The 18,067-nt window shown below is 46.3% G+C and overlaps 1 long non-coding RNA gene across 3 annotated transcripts in view; it reads left to right on the top strand.

Annotated features, from left to right (window-relative positions):
- The window catches only part of LOC139020143 (uncharacterized), a 91,366-nt gene extending 81,459 nt beyond the window's left edge, over positions 1-9,907 (top strand). For all 3 annotated transcript variants that reach the window (XR_011473196.1, XR_011473197.1, XR_011473195.1), the window contains 2 exons: positions 2-1,246; positions 9,348-9,907. This is a non-coding gene — a long non-coding RNA (uncharacterized lncRNA). The remainder of the gene's footprint in view (position 1; positions 1,247-9,347) is intronic.
- The last annotated feature ends 8,160 nt before the right edge of the window (positions 9,908-18,067 follow it).

Here is an 18,067-nt window from a genome sequence, read left to right as displayed (position 1 = left end):
GGTCATGGGGCTACACCCGATAGCTCAGTGCATCGCGTGGAGTGGATGCGCCGCTGTCCCCGGAGTTGGGTGTCAGGAGCTACGGAGCCCGGCGTGGCATTTACCACTTTCAGAGCTGGCCGCCTGGCCGAGGAGACGGGACAAGGACTCGGGAAGCAATCCCTGTAGCTGCTAAACTGGGATTGTGCTGAGGACACCAAAGAGGCTGCCCTCTGGCTCCTCCCTTCAGACTGGAGCAGCGGGTACTGCGCTCACCTGCTTTGTGCACGTCCTTCTCTCACAGCGAGTGAGGAGCTGAATGGGAACATTTAGATGCAAAAACAAAAATGCGTTTGGATGTTTCTGGGCTCCAGAGCCAGCAAGGAAGGAAGGATTGGGCTTGTGGTGTCGGTGCCCAGGTGGGGCACTCCCTGCCCCCGAGGCCGGCCGCCCCCTCCGGCGCCCACAGTGCTGTAGGGCGGTGGGGATCCTGGGCCAGAGGTCTTGGTCTTCCCATCCAAGATAGAGTCTGCACAAGGCTCCGCACCCAGACAGCCCTAGGAAACTTCCTACTAAGAGAGGCGTCTAGAAACCTGTGGCGGACAGCCAGCTTCCCCAAAGCCCCTTTCACTTGCTCCTTAGACATGAAGCCAACTAGCTAGAGACTCTACTTCAGGACAGAGACTAAGTTATTGCCTCTGAAATGTGAGTAGAAGTGATATGTGCAGCTTCTACTTCCTGTTTTAACTGGAAATCGCTCTTCCTAGACTTCCTGTGGTCTGGGACCTGGATGTGCCGGTGACGCCATTAAACCAGGCAGCGGAGCAGACGAGCAGCCCTGGAGGCAGGTCTGGCCTCTTCTTCTGGGAGAAACAGGCCAGCCCGCAGCCGGGCCAGCTCCAGGGCGTTCCGAGAAAGGGAAGGCAGTCCAGTCTTGAGAGCCACTGTATTTTGGGATCTGTTGGATCAAAGAGCAAAGTTTTTTACCTTGAAAAATATAGACCATGTCTGGGCGTGGAAGTAGAGCACTGGCTGCAAGTCAGTAGCTCGCACCCCTTCATCCTCCCCTGCTGTCCTTCCTCCCGCACATGTTTATTGAGCATCCACTCTGTCTGAGCAACATGAAGCTGCCGGTGATGGTAAGCAACAGAGCCATGGCCCTCTCCTCCTGAAGCCGGCATCCTCGTAGGGCAGACAGACAGAAACAAGCAGGCAGACTAATTAAAACACCCACAGACCTGCTTTCTGGAGAAAGAACTGGGAAAAGGTAACAATTTCTTTCCACAGGCTACAGTAGTCCTGGCAGGGGAGGCTGGGAAAATGTACAAAAAATCACAGCAGAATTTCTCTAATCACGTAGTATTTGAATTCAATGAAAAATAATAAGTCTCAGGAGTTTTAAGAGTTAGGAAGCGGGTTTCTGAGGCATCATGCTGTCCACTTCCGAGCATGCTGGAAACGCTGGTTTGGAGGTTAGTGGTGCTGTCATCCAGGCAACACCTGGAGTGTGGGTTGTGGGTGAGCTGTTGAAAGGGGTCTCCCCGAGCCCCCGCACACTGCAGTTCTGTGGGCTGTGAGTGGTGTGGCCTTGGGAATTTCTGGTTTAGAGATAGTAAAGCAGGAAATTGAAATATTTTAATTCATAAAACTTCCCAGACCATTAAAGCTACCTATTCTGAAGCAAGTGAGGTCCATATTGAAGAACCACGATTTTATTCCATATTAATTTTTCTAAGTGAGATTTTGGATCTTATGAAGCAATATCCTGACTCCTTTTGAAATATCTATTAACAAGCAAGTTGTTTCTGGAACGAAACGATACGGTTTTCAGACTGCAGATGTCAATGGGTTTTCTTTCTAAGGTTCCCTTTCCCCTCGGCTTAAGTGAGATGTAAGTGACATATCACACCGTGAAAGCGTAGGTGTACAATATGTGGACTTGATACACACATCGTGCAGATTTCTAAGGATTTTAACACTGATCTCAGAAGTAGGAAATTTTATTTCTCTCTCTATTCTTTTGACTGAGAAGAAGAGATGGCGGGGTTTGAAACAGTCCACGGTGAGGATATTGTCAGACTCCCCTTTGTTGGGTTGGTTTTCTGCGTATCTAAGAAATCTAACAAGGGTCCAGGTTTCAGCTTTTGCACATCAGGAAATGGTTAGTGTGCCCCAGTCTCGCCTTACAGACCTGCTGAGGACGGAAACCTTCCCTTCTCTTCCCTTCCCCCCGCCCCTCCCCCCATCCATCTCTCACCCGAAAGGGTCTCTCTCGCCCAGAGGGTTCCCTGGGAATCAGGGTATGCTTGGCTGCCCCTGGAGAATGGCCGCCCATCAGCGCAGCTGCTCCCCCGTCGCCAGGAGTCAGGCTCTCCTGGGGCAGGAGCAGGCAAGAGGGAAGTGTGGGTCAGCCATGGCTGGATTTCCCGTGGCCAGGGTGCCTTGTATGTGCTCTCCTCCTCTGCTCCACAAGGGCCTGTGAGGGGCCTGGGCAGTCCCATCAAAGGGGCTGGCCTAGAGCCAAAGCTTGACTTCTCCCTGCACGGCTCGGCCAGGAGCTGCCGGTTCTCAGGGCTCCATTTCTGTCTGCTGAAACCGATAGGGAAGGTTAATGAGATTAGCATGGCCAAGCACCCGGGCTCCTGGGGAGGAGCAGCCAGGGATGAGCTGCCGCTGCGGAAACTCTGGCCAGGCCACGGCAGCTGGGAAACGCAATTGTTTTCAGTAAACCATTCGGAATGGCACTCAGGGCGAGCCTCACCAGTGCTGCCCCTTAAACGCTGCTGAGGCCACGAACGAATGAATGAATGTCTTATTTAATTTGCTTCCGATTTTTCACCAGCTTGGTCCAGTACTTGCTGCCTTTCCAAATATATAGTGATTAAGTTTCCTGGGGTAGGTCCGGTTTATGATAAAATGTGGTAAAATAAAGCAATAGTCAAGTACAAAAACTGCACCCTGCATCAAGCTTAAAGATGAAATATCTTTTTGGATGGAGATTTCCTGAATAAAATATTGCTGAGAAAAGTGGAGGAGATGGCAGTGTGTGTGTGTGTGTGTGTGTGCGCGCGCGCGTGCTTAGGAGTATTTAAAAATGCAATGTAAGCCAAAAGAGGAAGAAATTTGGGTAGATCTATAAAAGCACCACAATTTATGAGAGTTTAGAAGGCAGTTTCTTTTTAAGGGGCAGGTTCCTAATTTCCCACATGCAAGCATGGGAATTGAATAGTAAATCCTTCTCTCGCAGACAAGACCCTGAAAAGAGGAATGAAAAAGAGTTACTGTTCCGTTTCCATTCATGTCCCTTGAAAGCCGTGGCTGTGGAGCTGCCTGGCACACACAGCCTGGGTTTCAAAGCTGCCGGATGACTTCTCAGAAATGATCTATTGTGGCGCTTTGTTTCGTCCGGGTCGCCCTCGTTTTGTTCTGGGGGCCGCCTCGCTCTTCTGCCACGGCCATCAATCCCCCGTCACTCCCCCTTCACTCCCCCATTCAGAGGCGCAGCGGCCAGGGAGGGGAGGGGCGGCAGGGCGGGGAGCTCACCTGGCCTGGGCCTCGCAGGCAGGACCGTGGAAGGAGGGGCGCTCTGGCCCCAGGAGTTGGAAGGAGCTTTTCTCACACTTGAGAGTCTGGCTGAGCTGCTCACTGGAGGACCTGGGGCTGCCAGCCTGTGTCGCCTGCCAATGAGCCGCCCTTATTTTTCAGTTTTGATTGGATTCACTCACTTGAGCTGGGTATCTAGGCTCCTTGTGGGTTAAGGGTTGTCAGACTGGGACTAAATGGCAAAGGATACGAATTGTAAAAATGAAAATGAAATCCGAAATCTCTCGTTTGGTTAGTACCTCAAATTTGATTTCCACCCTGTGTTCTGTCCAGGAAATCTCCTGTTCAGTTAGATTTTCAGTAGGAACGATGCTCCCTTTCCCTCCCTCTGCCCTGGGCATCACTTGTTGTTAACAGTGTGAGGGGACTGTCCACAAGTCCCAGGGGGTTCCTGTGACATGGGGGGCCAAGGGGGTAGCAATCATGTCCCAAACATCAGCAGCTTGACATTCCTGCTGCTCTTCCCACTGCACAAGTGGGGGTGCACCTCTCAGAAGGAGGTGTTGGCTCCTGTGATGATTCCCCTGAAGACGAGTCAGTCCTAGGGCTGTACCTGCCTCCGGGGCCCAGGGAGCGGAGCCCCGGCTGCCTGCCAGGACATGTCCTATCCTGCCATGCCCTCAGGGAGAGGCTGAGGCCGCACACACACACACATGCACTCACACCACACACACTCACCTATGTATGCACACACATGCACACACACGCACACACAGGCACACACACGCAGGGCAGCAAAACATTTTCAAAATTTAACTGAATAATAAAAGTCAGGAATGAAATGTTTGAACACATTGTGGTTCGCTCCAGCCTCCACGGTCATTTGAGCTGTGTGACTGCAGGCAAATTAGCTGACTTACCAGCTTCCATTTTGTTGTGACGAAGTGAATCGGTGGGGCTAGGTCAGTGCTTCTCAGAACCGGCTGGACTTCAGGTCACTGAGTGGACTTAAAGAGCGGTAATTGCAGGCCCTCACCCCCAGAGATGCAGCAGGCGTGGGGCCAGGTCCAGCTTTCATTTTTAACGAGTTCCCAGGTGATGCTGCTGCTGGTCCAGGGACCACATTTGCGACGGTCTTCAGATGAACTTCTGGGTCTGATGCAGCCAGCAAAGCCAGCCCTTCCCTCAGGGGATGAGGTGGAGGAGTTGGTGGGTTGACTGAAGCTATAGTAAAGTTTTCATGTTTAAATTTGACTGGAAAATGATTCACCAGGGTGTCACAACCCTTCACTTTTTTTGACAGCATATTTGCATGTTGGGTTGACACATATAGTTTAAAGACACATCTCAATTACAAGATGTGGTCCAGATAGCTGCCCTTGTGGGGACAGAGGCGGCTGCTAAACTCTGAGCAATTACTTGAAATTAGACTTGTCAAGTTTGTTTAGGGTGACCAGGCAAGTGCATACAGCGACCTAGTGTCACTCTTCCTGGAGAGTTTTGTAATGATTTTGCATATCAGTCAAACTATTCAAATACTAATGCTGCCTTCATCACCATTCTAGTCAGATGTCATTTCTAGAAGCCCCGGGGGATTTGCATCCCTTAATTATTCTTCAATACCCAAACCAAGCATCTTTAATTGGTGTAAATTGGACAGTGTTACAATGCAAACAAGGAGAGGGCGCACTGATCAATGATTCTGTGCGTGTCTATTGGAAAGTCCTTGCTATCAGATCAAGTAACAAATCCTTACCTCCGGTTGCTTCAGTGGAAACGCCAGCTCATGGAGACTCCAAACCTGGGTCTGCTTGTCATCACAATTCGGAAGCTTGAACTAGGCTAGTAAGCTGTGATTCCAAAATATCAACTTTTAGGGAAAGGATTAAAAATCATCCCAAGGTATAGAAATGTTGAATCACTTATATTCTACACCTGAAACTACTCTAATAAATGTAATATTGTATACCAACTATAATTAAATACAAATTTAAAAATCCAGTCATAAAGATACTCAGTTCCAATGCCAGAAACGATATCTAGGAGCCCTTTTTGAGAACTTAACTAGATATATAAATGTCTAATCACCACATTGTACACTTGAAACTCACATGATATTGTATGTCATCTGTAATTGAAAAGTTAAAAGAAAATAACAAAGGGAGCACTCAGCTGGAGACAAAGTGTTTCTATCCTCTGGAGATTCAGTCTGTCTCTCAATTTCTTAATTAGAAACAATATAAAATTTTGGTTAATTTGTGAAGCCATTCTTTCTCATGGTTTTTTGTTTGTTTGTTTCTGATAGTGTATGATCCACTTAATCATATATCCAACCTGTGGTCACGTAACATGAAACAGGTATTCCCTTCTCCTTTCGTGTGATTGAAAAACTCCAATCATGGCCCTTCTAGTAAGTGTGTCACACTCACTTTTCCCTCTGTCTTATCAACTCCTTCACACTGACTATTTATTCCTGGGGTGGGAAGAAAAGGAAGCACAGGCCCATCACACACCCCAGATCTGACGTCTTCAGCTCCCTGGGCTCAGAAAACTATGTTCTGATGTTCTCATGTGTAGGAGCCATGCCTGTTCATTTTTAATCTATCTGATTTTTGACAAAATTGGCTGGTTATCACAGGGAAACTTTCAAGTTGATTTGCGTTTAGAGCAGTCCAGGGCAGAACACTTAAAATGAGTGGTGAGGAGGAGTGAGGGAGCTGTCAGCTTTCTGGACAATCTTTGTTCACTGGCTTGGATTTAAAGGGGAGCCTTTGGTTTGGATTTAAAGGGGAGCCTTTGGTGGGGAAGCTCATTTGAGTAGCCTGTCTCCACAGGCTGGGCTGTGATGTATACACATCCAGTAGAATGCACTGCTTAGTTTTCAATGATCTGGCCAAGGGTGTTGAGGACCTTGGGGTAAACTTTCTGAAGACTTTGGGGACATGGTGGACCCCAGAGTCACCTGTGGAGCCCAGCTGGATGGATGCAGACAGAGCTGACGCCCCATGGCCATCTTCCTGCACCGCCTCGGCAGGTCTCACAAGCCGGAATATCACCCTGAATATAAAGCACACTGATGCCGGGAAGACAAAGCCCATCGGTGTTTCTCTGTATGTGTCAACTCTGAGAGTCCATAACAAAGAGCAGACTTGAGAACGGGTGCAGCGGTGCTCTGTCCTCCATATTTCTGAGGGACCCTTCAGAGTCTGCAGTGGTGTGGCTCTATCATCTGTTTTATCTTTGTCACCTTTTCTTTCATGGCCACTGTACCTGGCCTTCCTCTGCCCTGCGATGGGCACACTGAATTTGAGAGTAAATTTCTTGGTTCTGATTTTTGCTTTTCCCCTTTGAAAGCATGTTACCTCTCTGGGTTTCATTTTCATCATCTGCCAAGTGAAGCAGTCAAATTTGGTGAACTCTCAGATCCCTTTGAGACCTAACAGGTGACGAGTTATTTTCTCCAATGCCAACTCCCATGAAAGTCAAGGGAAAGGAGCCCACGTTCTATTTCTTTGGAGCCCATGGTCTGATTCATAGAAACAGGCATCTAAATCAGCCTTCCAAAACTTTAATGTGCATCCAGGCTGCCTGGGATCATGTGAACTGGAAGATTCTGGAATTGCGAAAAGGAAGGTTCCGGCTCCGTGGGTCTGGGTGGGGCTCAGACCCTGCTTTTCTGACAGCTCTCAGGTGATGCGGCAAGACTTGGAGTGACAAGACCTCAGACACTGGGGAAGTGAGGCCCAGGGGTGGTGTGCTTTGCTCCGAGAGGGAGCCCTGGCTCAGAGTGCACACTTACAGCTGACATTGCTTTTGAGTAAAGGAGCACTGAGGGAAGGGCAGAGAGGGAGGGGTCAGCTGTGGACTCCTGGTCCTCAGTCATAACTCTCCTCGACAACTCCCATTTGACTTCTGATTGGATGGGAAGGCTGCACCACAAAATGGGCCTCTTGCTCACTGGGCCTTGTGGCCCTGAGATCTCAGGGGAGGCGCTGGTGGGGAAGCAGGTGCCCCGGCCCCCTTAGTCCTGGCTCCTGACCCATCGCAGAGGCCACAGCGCTCAAGCACATGCTCTTACACACTTTCAGTTTCTCTTTGATGTCCATTTCACTGCAAATTACTTAGTGGCAATGAAGGGTGCCACACAGCATGACTATGGCTTTAAAAATCAACATTTTATGGAAGGAGCACCGGTCTGAGGGTGACTCTATGGGTGTAATTCTGGCTGGCTCACTGACTGGGGCCCAGAATGGCACCTTCAAATGCTCTGAGCTCTTCGAAAGGATAGCTTTCCCAGCCTCTTTGTTGCGGGAGACAATGTTCCTGAAGGTCCTGTAGAAGCAGCAGCAGGTGGGATGCATGTGAGTTTGTGTTTTGCTGTTCCAGGGATGGCCCTCCATGGAGGCCAGAGTCCACACCTGTGCTTCTCTCATCCCCAGGCCCCTCTCACCTCTGAGCACAGAGCAGGACATTTCTCTCTCTCTTGCACATGCACACACACATGTGGGCTTTCACATGTAATCTATTTTTAGCACAGAGTTTCCCAGACTTTACTGATAAGAATAACCCTGGCCCCCCTGAGCTGCAGGTCTGGGCTGGGAACTGGGGCACTCCTGCCACCCTCTTTCTCTCTATCTTTTAAAAGAGTATCCTTGATTTTTATTCCCAGAGACATTTAGGAAACAGTGTTTAGCATTGGGTTTCCCAGTTGGCTGCCCTTTGGATCACCTGGAAAGCTTTCATAGGTCCCTGTGTCCAGGCTGCACCCCAGACCAGAAAGTCTGGGAGGGGGCCAGGCAGTAGTAACCTTTAACGTCCCCAGAGGGACTCCCACACACAGTGGGGTTAAGCACCTCTGTTGTGGTTTCCAGGGGCTCGTCTAGCCCAGGGGGGAAGCCGGGAAGCCCAAAGCCTTGTCGGTAGGCCATTGATTCTGCCACATGAGTGCACAGTAGGGCCATCCAGGCCCCGTGTGAAAATCCTGCTGCCCAGGTCACATTTGATGCCAATGAGGCCAGAATGTCTTGGAATGGAAGCTGCCTCCACAGTTTTTTAAGGTTCCAGGTGGTCCCAGTTGCAGCTCAGATTGCACCTGAGTGTAAACTTTAATGATGACCCATTGGGCCCGTGCCCTCCTCGCTGCTGCTACTGGGGACCTGCTGCTTATCACCCTTATTTCCTGAATTACCCCGAGGCCATGGCGAGGCCTCTGGCCTTCACAGAGACCCCTCAGCACCAGGCCGGAGGCGCCTCTGTCCTCGCCGCTGCTCTCCTCCCCTCCCACAGACACCCAGACACCCAGTAGGAGAGCGGTTTTCATAGCGTACAGTGCTTTTCTTAATAGAGGTGAAATTCACGTAACATAAAATTAACCACTTTAAAGTGTACAATTTAGAGCAGTGGTTCTCAACCTTCCTAATGCTGCGACCCTTTAATACAGCTCCTCATGTTGTGGTGACCCCCAACCATAAAATTATTTTCGTTGCTACTTCATAACTGTAATTTTGCTACTGTTATGATTCATAATGTAAATATCTGATATGCAGGATGTATTATTGTTACAAATTGAACATAATTAAAGCATAGTGATTAATCACAAAAACAATATGTAATTATATATGTGTTTTCTGCTGGTCTTAGGCGACCCCTGTGAAAGGGTTGTTCGACCCCCACAGGGGTCGCGACCCACAGGTTGAGAACCGCTGATTTAGAGGCATTTAGAACCGCTGCCCCCCTGAGTTATGTTTCTCTAATTTCAAAACTTTTTTATTAACCAAGAAAAACACAACATGCCTATTAATTCCTCCCCATTTCCCTTCCCATAGCCCCCGACAACCACTAGTCTGAGCTTTGTCTGGATGGACGCCCTCCTGGGCATTTCACATCAGCGGAATCCTACAACATGTGGCCGCTGTGTCTTCTTTCACGTCCCAGGATGTCCTCAAGGCGCGTCTGCAGATCCCTTCCTTTGCAATGCCGAGTAATCCTCCATTGCACCTCCATTGCCTGTATTTTTCTAAATAAAGTTTTCACCAACATAGCCACGCCCACGAAGTCTCCTGCTATTTGTTGCTGCTTTCCCCGCGTCAACGCTGGAGTCCAGGAGCAGTGACAGAGGACATGTTCCCTATTTGCCTCTCACGGAAACTGTCTGCTGGGCTGGCTCTACATCATCCTTCTGGGAAACCTTGTTATGATACTACGTGTGGGAAATTAGTTTCAACACAGTTTATTTTTAATAGTGATGTGATTTAAAGTTCAGGTGGAGGAGCAAAAGTGACAGGAAGGTGGTGACAATTTTGAACGAATGGTGGTGGGGAAAGACTGCCCTGCGAGGTAGGGCAGCACATCAGAGGGTGAGATGCTGGGTGCTGGGTGCCGGGTGCCGGGTGCCGGGTGCCGGGTGCCGGGTGCCGGGTGCCGGGTGCTGGGTGCTGGGTGCTGGGTGCTGGGTGCCGGGTGCTGGGTGCTGGGTGCCGGTGCCGTAGGCGGGTCCGAGGCCTGGGGAGGGAGCCGGCAGGAGCCATGCTGCAGGCCGCGCGGAGGAGCTGGCTGCTGGGCCGAGTGGAAGCTCTGGGACACCAGCCGTGTGGCTGCGAAGCGGGTTCCCTCCACTCCTTCGAGAAGACGTCCAGAGGAACAAAATATTGAAATATGTAAAAAAAGACACTAAAATATCAGAAGAAAATGTGGATGGCTATCTTAACAATATTGTAGCAGAAAGATTCTTTTAAGCTTGATGAAAGATGATATAAAGCCAAAAATTGACTAATTTAATAAAACTGGGTAACATGTAAAATTTTATATGGCAAAAGCAGTATAAGTAAAGATTAAAAGATAGGACCAAATTAACCTGGGGGATGTATTTTTTTTTTTTGTTATAGACAAATGGCTAATGTCTCTAATAATAAGAACTCTGGCAAATGAGTGAGAATCTGAACAGTACAAAATTAAGTCCTTACTTATTATGGGAAAATACAAGGTGTCCCAAAAAAATGTATGCACACTTTGAATAATTATTAATTTCAATGGATTGAATCTGAGAAAAAGAAACATTTGAATTAATTATTCAAAGCCTATATACATTTTTTGGGATACCCTGTATACAAACTAGCAATAATGCAATAAATGCAAAGGGTTGGAAAGCATGATACCGTGCATGTTCAACCTTGTAAATAATTAATGCAAATATAATGTAAATTTAAATAAGATGTCATTTTTGCAATTTGATTGAAAGAGGTTGAGGATCCCCTGTGACAGGGAGAGTGGAGAGAAAGTACTCTCTAATGTGTATTCAGTATTTCTGGAGGGGTATCTGGTGGTGGTACATACAGATCATATTTTTATTTTTATTTTTAAAAAATGTTATTTATTACATTGTTTGGGGTGACATTGGTCAACATGAACATATAGGTTTCAGTGTGGGTTTCTATGCTGTAAAATCGGTATATTGCACCATGTGCCCACCACCCAGAGTCACAACTTCTCCTGTCACCTCACATTAGGACTCCCGTCTCTGTCCCCCACCTCCCTCCCTCTGGCGACCACCACTCTGCTGCTTGTGTTCATGAGTTCCAGTTTTATATCCCACATATGAGTGAAATCATGTGGTTCTTAGCTTTTCCTGACTGCCTTATTTCATGGAGCATAATGTTCTCAAGGCCCATCCATGTTGTTGCAAATGGTGCTATTTCATCCTTTCTTATGGCTGAGTAGTACTCCATTGTGTATATGGGCCACGTCCTCTATCGCAAGGCATTTTGGTTGTTTCCATGTATTGGCCACCGTGAATAATGCTGCAGTGAACACAGGGGTGCATATATCTTTGTGAATATGTGATTTTGAGTTTTTCAGGTATATACCCAGCAGTGGGATTGGTGGGTCATATGGTAGCTCTATTCTTAATTTTTTGAGGAATCGCCAGACTGCTTTCCATACTGGTTGTACATCTACATTCCCACCAGCAGTGAATGAGGGTTCCCTTTTTCCACAACCTCTCCGACACTTGTTATTGCTTGTCTTGTTGATAAGGGCACTCTAACAGGTGTGAAGTGGTATCTCACTGTAGTTTTGATTTGCATTTCCCTAATTGCCAATGAGGTTGAACATCTTTCCATATATCTATTGGCTATTCGTATGTCTTCTTGGGAGAGGCATATTTTCAGGTCCTCTGCCCACTTTTTGATTGGATTGTTTGTTTGTTTGGTGTTGAGTTTTATGAGTTCTTTATATATTTAGAACATTAAACCTTTGTCGGCGCTACTGTATGCAAACATCATCTCCCATCTGGTTGGCTGCCTGTTTGTTTTGTTGTCCATTCAGATCACATTTTTAAATGTAATCATCTTTGACCCAGTGACTTGACCCTTGGACTTCTTATTTTAATCCTCAACCAAGGATGTGTTTTTATTGATTTTTAGAGGGATATTGAGAGAGAGGGAGACATCAGTGTGAGAGAGACACATTGATGGTTGCCTCCCAGATAAGCACCAACAAGGGTACCAAACCCAACCAGCAACTCCCATCTAGGAATCGAACTTGAAACCTCCTGAGGCATGGGGCGGCGCTCCAACCAACTGAGCCACCTGGCCATGACGGCACCTTGGACATTTAACAAATGTAAAATTAACATAAAGATGCACCCTGTGGACCCCATGAGTGAACGCTGGCACCATAAACAACAGAAAGAGAAAAAAATATGCTCCTGGCTGCAGGGAAAAGCTGGAAACCATCTCAATTCTCATCAGTAGGTTCTTTATTTTTAAAAACACTTTATTGAGGTTTGACTGACTTGTAAAATCTGTATGTATTTAATGTGTACAACTTGATGAGTTTGGGGATAAGTATATACCCGTGAAACCATCACCAACATCAAGGCCATCAACATATCCATCACCCCTCAAAGTATCCTCCCATACCTTCATTATTATTTTATTTATTATTGTTTTGTGTGGTAAAAACACTTAACATAAGATCTACCCAGTAGCACATTGTAAGTACACAATTCAGAATTGTTAGCTAGCGGCACTGTGCTGTGTAGTGGGTCTCAGAATTTTATTATCTTACATGAGCTTCATACCCTTTGCACATCTCCCTGCCAGCATGATTTGATAAAAAAAGTTGTGATTATCTATATAATGGATTTCCAAGAAGCCATTGTAAATGAAGAAGACTTTCCAACATGAATATAGATTCTAAGCTCTTTATCAAGCTTGGAATTATGTTTGTCTTCCTGGGTCCATTAAGGTGCAAAATAAAGCACCTAGCAGCCATCCTCATGAAATGATGGCTATGACATACTTTAACATTTTTTACTTATTTTTTTACTAGCAACATTACACTTAACATTATAGCAATTAAGACTTGAAACATATAAACCCATGTTTTAAAAGCATAGACTTGAGTTTGTGTGTGATGTGCATATATGTGTGTGCACATATTTGTGTACCTGTGCATATGTGTGCATGTGTTTGTATGTCTGTGCACTGTGTGCATGTGTGCCTGTCAGTGTGAGGTCCCTGGAGAGCCCAGCATCCAGCTGAGGATGCTACCACACCTTAGCCCCCCAGAGAAGTGGCTGTTCCTCAGAGGACAGATTCAGGGGGCTAATCAATCAAGTAAGGACATACACTCTGTCTCCCTGAGGATAAAACCTGCCTGCAGGGACTCCTTTGTCTTCCAGATGGGACAGCATGGGATGTGAATGCCAAGGACAAGCACAGAGAAGACTGGTAACACTTCCATTTGGCAACAGACCCCGCAATCCTTACTGAACCCTTTGGAAGTTCTGGCCTTCCATTTCCTGTCCTTCAGGAGTATTCCCCCTCCTCTGCTCCTTTGAAATGAATTCCCCTGGTAACTGTGCCCTGCCTGCCCACCCATCTTCACTCTGTCTCCCTGTTCCTTCCTTCATATTGGTCTGGTACAAAAGGGAATGGGTACCCGCAAATGCCTGGTGCTGTTGGTCCTCTGACAGCTACAGGAGTTTATTTATGTTTTAATTTTTTAAAAATATGTTTTTATTGATTTTAGAGAGAGCAGGGGAGAGGGATAGAGAGATAGAAACACTGATGAGAGAGAAACATCAATCCTCTGCCTCCTGCACGCCTCCTACTGGGGATGGAGCCCACAACCCTGGGCATGTGCCGTGACCAGGAACCAAACCAGTGACCTCTTGGTGCATGGACAATGCTCAACCACTGAGCCACATAGGCCAGGGCTACAGGAGTTTATTAAAGGGTAGGTTGCCTAAGAGCAGTGATCACCAAACTTTATTTGATTGCTCACCCTTTCACTAAAACATTTTGGGCATAATCTCTTAATACATACTTATTGATTGGTTGATTAGTACTATTTTACTAATAGATTATATACATGATGAAATATACATAAAAGTGAAAACTCAAAATGATGACATTTAAAATAATATGTGGAAGTTCCAATATTTTCTCCCCCCATCCCAGGGGGGTCCGTTTGTGGCCAGTAGACCAGGGGTGGAGAAAGCTCTTTATGTCTAACTGTGGAGGCTGTCGGGCACTACAATCTCTTTCCCTCCTCAAGGGCCAGGCTCTGCCACAGGGACCTGCCTGGCCCAAGCTGCCCCTGGCCTTCTGGGAACCCCGGACACGAGGCGCTGCAGCTAAGGATCGGAGGGATTCTTTTCTCTTGCAGTTTCTTTCACGCCCTTCCTTCCCTTGAAGGCCCCACTGCTGCCCTTTGAGCTGCACATGTGCTCCCTCTGCATGTTCTGATTCTCGGTGAGGACTCAGACTTGGCCAACCGCGTCTTAAGCTAGGGCAGCTCGGGCGCCTCTCCGGCCTGGTGGGCAGGTCCCTGTCGGGCAGCTTTGCTTGCTCAGCCGCCGTGGACACGGGCGGCTGTGCCTCTCCTAGCGCAAGGCTGGCTTGTAGCTGTCCAGGTGGGTGGCGGTCTTACAGAATCGTCCAGGATCTCAAGGACTCGTACCGACGCTTAAAGACACAGGAAAGCACGGACTCGGAGACACAGCGAGCGATCTTTGTGCCGGGAGCGCACACTGGTGGGAGCCGCTCGAGGCAGTGCTGCGGGCAGGTTCCCTGGCCTCCCCCTCCCAGCACCCAGGGCGGTGCCCGCAGAGGAAAAGCCTACGGAACGGGCGGTGATGCACGTTTTTTCTCGGATCGGTACCAATGATGAGACCTCTTCCATGTCGTGCTTTGCTTGGGGTCTGAAGAAACATTTTAATTCACACTCAGGTTGTTTTCTTCCAAACTCGGAGGAGCGGCGTGGGGAAGCCAGGGCTCGGGTGTCATGCACACGCTCATGATTTACTCAAATGGAACAGGGGGCCATGGGCCAGAAATGGCCTCAAGTCTGTTCTAAAAGCTCCTCTACCTGGCGCCCGGGGGCCTTGCTGTCCCCAGAGGGAGGCCTGGCTTCTTCCTGGGACTCGATTTCGTCATTAGGCTTTTTTCTCATATCTCTGGACACACGTGTTTCCTGCTGCTTTTCCCTCGGCTTCAAATCTCTTAGTTCCTCCTTACCCTGCCCCCAACTTACTCCACAAGTGAACTTTCCATCACAGCCCCATTCCCCTTCTAAAAGAAATACAAAATTAAACAATATTCTTATTGTGGTGAAAAACAAAGTTTACCATCTTAACTGTTTTTAATGGTACAGCTGATTAGGGTTAAGGAGACTTACATGGCTGTGAACAGATCTCCAGGGCCTGCAAGTCTACAGCCATGAAACAGCTACACTTCTCTCCTCGCCAAACCCCTTGCCACCACCGTTCTCCTGTCTGTGTTCACGAGTCGGATTACTTTAGACATCGCATATGAGTGGGATCATGGAGTACTTGTCCTTTTGTGCTAGCATCTCTCACTCAAGGTTCTCAAGATTCACCTAGAGCAGTGATGGCGAACCTATGACACGCGTGTCAGAGGTGACACTCGAACTCATTTTTTGGTTGATTTTTCTTTGTTAAATGGCATTTAAATATATAAAATAAATATAAAAAATATAAATCTTTGTTTTACTATGGTTGCAAATATCAAAAAATTTCTATATGTGACACTGCACCAGAGTTAAGTTAGGGTTTTTCAAAATGCTGACACGCCGAGCTCAAAAGGTTCGCCATCACTGACCTAGAGCATGTGACACAATTTTTCTCCTTTTAAAGTTGAATAATATTTCATTGGATGCATATGCCTCATTTTCTTTATCCATTCATCTTTTGATGGACAGTGGGTTTCTTCCACCCCTTGGCTACTGTGGATAATGCTTCTATGAACATATGTATTTCTTTGAGACCCTGCATTAGATTCTTTTTGGATATACACCTAGAAGTGGCAACGCTGGATCATATGGTAGTTCTACTTTTTTTTTTTAAAAACTGCCATACAGTTTTCCAATTTTATAATTCCATCAAGAATGCACAAAGGTTTCTTGCCAACACTTGTAATTTTCTATGTTTTGATAGTAGCCAAATGGGTGTGAAATGATATCTTATTGTATTTTTAATTTTTTGAGGAATCTCCATACAGTTTTCCATACTGGTTGTACTATTTTATAATCCTACCAACATGAACAAGGGTTTCAATTTCTTCACATCCTCACCAATGCTTGCTATTTTCTGTTTAAATTTTTTTATACTACCCATGCTGAGGGGCATTAGGTGATATTTCATTGTGTTTTTTTTTTTAAAAATTAAATTGATTGGGGTAATGTTAGTTAATGACATTCTATAATTTTCAGGAGTATCTCATATCTTTGTACTCCATAGTATGCTCACCACCCAAAGTCTAGTTGCCATTTATTACAATAAATTTGACCCTCTTCTCCAACTTTGCCCTCCTTTGACCCCCTTCCCCTCCAGTAACCACCATTTTCTTGTCTGTGTCTATGAGTTGGTGTACATTTGCTATGTTAGTCCATTTGTTACTTTTTGTTTTATAATCCACATATGAACGAAATCATATGGCTTTTATCCTTTTCTGTCTTACTTATTTTACTTAGCATAATACACTCAAGATCCATCCATGTTGCTATAAATAGCAATATTTCATCTTTTTTATGGCAGAGTAGTATTCCATTATATGTGTTGTGTGTGTGTGTTGTGCACCGGTGGAGTCCCTCAGCCTGGCCTGCACCCTCTCACAATCCAGGACCCCTCAGGGGATGTTGGACTGCCGGTTTCAGCCTGATTCCTGCAAACCAGGCCAAGGGACCCCACCAGTGCATGAATCCATGCACCAGGCCTCTACTATGCATATAAGATCTTTGGTTAATCTTTTCCCACCCCTCTCCCCTTCCCTCTGAGATTCACCAGTCTGTTCCATGTTTCCATGCCTGTGCGTTGAGCACCTGCCCCCTGGTGGTCAGTGCACATCATAGCTACCAGTTGAATGGTTGAATGGTTGTTTAGGCTTTTATATATATGGATTTTTATTTTTATTGATTTCACAGAGGACAGGAGAGAGAGAGATAGAAACATCAAAGATGACAGAGAATCATGGATTGCCTCCTGCACGTCACCCACTGGGGATTGAGCCTGCAACCTAGGCATGTGCCCTTGACCAGAATCGAACCCAAGACACTTCAGCCCACAGGTCAATGCTCTATTCACTGAGTCAAACCAGCTAGGGCTGTGCCACATCTTTATCCAATCATTTGTCAATGAACACTTAAGGTTGTTTGCATATCTTGGCTATTGTAAATAATGCTGCAATGAACATAGGGGTATATATATCTTTACAAATAAATATTTTTATGCTTTTCAGGTAAAAACCCGAAAGAGGAATTGCTGGATCATATGGTAGTTCTAGTCTTAATATTTTTTAAAATATATTTTATTGATTTTTTTACAGAGAGGAAGGGAGAGGAATAGAGAGTTAGAAACATTGATGAGAGAGAAACATCAATCAGCTGCCTCCTGCACACCTTCTACTGGGGATGTGCCCACAACCCAAGTACATGCCCTTGACCGGAATCGAACCTGGGACCTTTCAGTTCGCAGGCCGATGCTCTATCCACTGAGCCAAACCGGTTAGGGCAATTCTTAATATTTTGACCAATCTCATATTGTTTTACATAGTGGCTGCACTAATTTACATTCCCAGTACCAGTGTATGAGGGTTCCCTTTCCTCCACAACCTCTCCAAGACTTGTTATTTCTTTTTTTGTTGATAGTAGCCATTCTAACTGGTGTGAGATGATAGATATCTCATTGTAATTTTGATTTGTAGTTCCCTAATAACTAGTGATGTTGAACATCTTTTCATAAGTCTGTTGGGCATTTGTATGTTTTCCTTGGAAAATTGCCTGTTCAAGTCCTCTGACCATTTTTATTATATATTTTATTTATTTATTTATTTATTTATTTATTTATTTAATCCTCACCTGAGGATATTTTTCCATTGAATTTTAGGGAGAGTGGAAGAGAGACGGAAAGACAGAGAGAAACATCAATGTGAGAGAAACACATTGATTGGTTGCCTCTGCATGAACACTGACCAGGGCCCAGGCCAGGGAGGAATATACAAACAAGGTACGTGCCCTTGACTGG

The sequence above is a fragment of the Myotis yumanensis genome, unplaced genomic scaffold (assembly GCF_028538775.1).
Source record: "Myotis yumanensis isolate MYYU_CA2020_CCGP unplaced genomic scaffold, mMyoYum1.0.hap1 SCAF_11, whole genome shotgun sequence".
Classification (NCBI taxonomy): Eukaryota; Metazoa; Chordata; class Mammalia; order Chiroptera; family Vespertilionidae; genus Myotis; species Myotis yumanensis.
This window is presented reverse-complemented; position numbering and strand designations above follow the sequence as displayed.